Source organism: Acanthisitta chloris, unplaced genomic scaffold (assembly GCF_000695815.1).
Source record: "Acanthisitta chloris isolate BGI_N310 unplaced genomic scaffold, ASM69581v1 scaffold16557, whole genome shotgun sequence".
NCBI lineage: Eukaryota > Metazoa > Chordata > Aves > Passeriformes > Acanthisittidae > Acanthisitta > Acanthisitta chloris.
The window spans coordinates 38559-42105 of record NW_008683308.1 but is presented as its reverse complement, the minus strand read 5'-3'; positions in this window follow the sequence as shown (position 1 = coordinate 42105).

Genomic DNA, 3547 nt, shown 5'->3' with positions numbered 1-3547 from the left:
CTGGGTCAAGTAAAGGTGCCACAAAGGCTAACACAAAGCTGAGGGCAAGCAACATTACAAGCCTCTTTACTTAAATAAATGGATGTGTTTGATGGTTTCAGAATGTGAACAGATACAAATAACTAAGGCTTAAAAGGCCTCAGTTTGTGCTTTGTTGGTTCCTTTGCAATGGGTTTCCAGGACTGGGACACTGAGAGTGTTTACTCTCTGCACTGTTGCTGAATGGGGATCTCAGTGTTTGAGTCTCACCACGTTCACACCTTTCTATAAACAGCTTCCCAGTTAAGACCAGCTTTTCACACATGACAAAGCAGAGCTACTTTACATCCCACAAGTCTTACACTGCCTGCCAAGAGGAGGTAAGAGGGATGTTTGGAGAGTGGAATGAGGAGTACACTGTTTACATCAAGAGGCCTCAGCAGCTCACACTACTCATCTCTGAGGAGGAGTAGCTGGCACAAAGATCCAAACATTTTGATGGCAAGAGGAGAAAGTAGGCTGAGGTTTCTCTTCTGTTAGATCCTTTCACCACTCTGCCAAAACTCACCTCTGCTGCTCCCTGCCCTCTGCTCAGGTCCTCTTCCCTCTGCTGCCTGGTGCTTGTGCTTTGCCTTCTTCCTCTTCCCAAACCTTCTCATCCTCCCTCACAGAGAAACCCTGAGGTCCTTGCCATAGCATTTGTCCTGTTAAAATCATAGTGACAACACATGCCACTCCTCAAAATGAACCATTTACTTCCCTGTCTGAAACTCTACTCCCTCTATCCTCATTTTTTTCCACCTACCTTTTGTGCATCCCCTTTATGTGAGACCCATTCCTGGGGCACAGCCAGCAGTGGGAACAATGGGCAGTGTTACTGGGAACAGTGTTGCCATGCCCTGGTGTTTGACTGGGAGGCTTTAAAAGCATTAGCTAATTAATCCTCACTGTGTCACTGACAGTAGGTGAGCATCGCCCACCTGGTTTTATGCCTAAAAACTTGACAGTGTATAATTTGCCCAAAGCTGATGGATGACAAGGGGTTTGTAGGTACAAGGGTGAGTTTCAGTCCCTGAATGACAGTGATTACAGTCTGTGTATGAAGGATTTATGGCCAGAATCACAAGGAGAGCTCGGAGAGCCTCACACTCACTCACTGCCTGATGTCGCACCTCAAGGTTTGTGGTGTTTGGTCACGTTCCAAGTCTTCATCCCAGGAACAATTTTGCTTTCAAGCCGGTGGGGAAGAGGTGGTGTCCTAAGTGAGTTCCCTCGGAAAAACCTGTTTGACATCCTTCCTGGCAACTGGAACTCTGCGGTGGTTCCCAATTCAAAGAAAAGTCACATCACACCATCTGAGGGCAACACTCAAGGGTGAGAGCCACATACTGCTGTCCTCACAGAGCACGTGGGAATAGCCTGGGACTTCTGAAGGTCACACTATGTAATTATATTAGCTAAACCCAACTTCCTGCATCTGTCAGTCAGCAGTTCAATGGCAATGCAGCTGTAAAACATTAGCACTGTGTTATCTTTGTACATCCAGAGAAAAAGACAAATTACAAAAGAAGAAAAAACCACCAAAAATCCCTCCCAGAAAACCTCAAACCCAAAGTTATTAAGGTTTTTTTGCCACTGATACTGACCTACTAAAGCAAAAAGAAGCTGATCTGATATTTAGGGTGAAGCTTCCTGAGCTGGCAGTTAGACAAATGGAGGAGATGAGATTGTGATGACTGATGGACAAGATGTAATTACAAGGCTTCAGCTTTACAGTGACTTGTTTAAAATGTAATGTTACAGAGAATGCTCGCATGGTCTGAAGCACAACAAAAGGTTCTGTTATATATTTTTGCAGATGTGACTTTTTTAAGCTAAGGGCTGGCAAAGGGTTAAGAGCAATTTAATAACCAGACCAAGATAACTCCACTACCTGTACTAGAAGGTGATACCAAATTTTCTGGCTCCTATTCCAGGTCCCTGAGAACAAAAAAAATCTGTATCGCTCACAGAATCACATAATGGTTTGGGTTGGAAGGGCCTTAAAGTTCCAACCCTCCCTGCCATGGTCAGGGGAACCTTCCACTAGCCCAGGTTGTTCCAAGCCCCATCCAACCTGGCCATGAACACTTCCAGGCATGGGGCAGCCACAGCTTCTCTGGGAAACCTGTTCCCAGGTCACTACAGTGAGATCCTGTCATTTGGCCATGGTTACAAAGAGATCCAGCTCCATTCTGCAGGCTGAAAACACTTGGTGCAGTTCAGATGCTAATACAAGAGAGGTGACCAGTCAGGCAAGTCAGTCCTCAGCCTGTAATTAAGTGTGATGGAAAAGGGGAGTTAGGGGCAGTAAAAGCTTCTATCCTTCACCCTTTCATTAGCATCTGCTTGCAGAGCTCCATGCTGGGTTTTGATTACCTGTCAAAACAATGGGATGGATAACAGAGTTTAGGTATATTCCTATTTATAGGAGTCAGTTCCCTCCATTTGCTACACATTCCTCTTCCTTCCAGGAGGCAGAATCTACCTACACATGACATGAAATAAAGCTCTTCAGTTTATAACATCCATCTCATTTGGAGCATCCTCTGCCTTCCTGGAAAAAGATCAAGGCTGACTTTATTCCTGTTGCTCCTCAAAGGAAATTCAAAGATCCAAATGGGAAGTCAACTAAACCAAGCTTGGATTAACAACACAGAGCTTAATAGGGTCTAAGTCCCTCTGAGATAATGCACAGTTTGGGATGTCTTGTGCTGCTGCAGAGAAATCATTTGAGCCGTGCACAAACGGATTTGACCAGAAATGCTGATATTCATAGAGTAATGCAAACTTTGTTATGCTCTGTGGCAAGTCTGGTGTGATCAGCTGTCCCACCACTACCACATGGAAATAACCCCAGAGGAGTCATCCATCAATCCTGCCATAATTTGTTGGATCACCCACTTTTTATTGTCAGCAGCGACAGCTGTGATGAGGATGATGATGAAGACTCTGAGCACAACCTAGATAAATGCATATTTGTGTCTCTGGGAAACATTCATTTTGCTTCACTGCTGCCAGCCAGTCTGTCTCCCCTCAGGAGTCAGCCTAGGTCAGTTGAGTGAGGAATGAGATGCTTTTGATTCATAACTCAGGAGAACATTTGAGAAGCTTCAGGAATACTTTTTACAGATGAGCTGCAACTTCTCAGCAGTTTGGTTTCAGGGAATGAAACACTGGTTATGGAGAGAGAAAATGGAAGCATGAAGGAGAAAAATATTGCATTCACATCTTCCATTTCCTCTTAGACTGTAATTTTCCTCTTCGTTCTCCTTTGCAATCAAATAATAAAGTGTGAATTTAGTGGCAGGTGACAGTATAGAGATGATACAGCCACGGCATAGGCTTTGTCATCCTCTTCCAAACACGTATCTTCTTTGAACTGCACTTAGCCATCTGAGGTATCATACATCCTGAGGAGCAGAGGAAAGCTCCAGAATAACACAAGCAGTTTATAGGTGTTGTAAATAAAATAAGCCCTGCTTTCATTTAGAAAAAGAAGGGCATTTTCAGAAACACATAATGAACT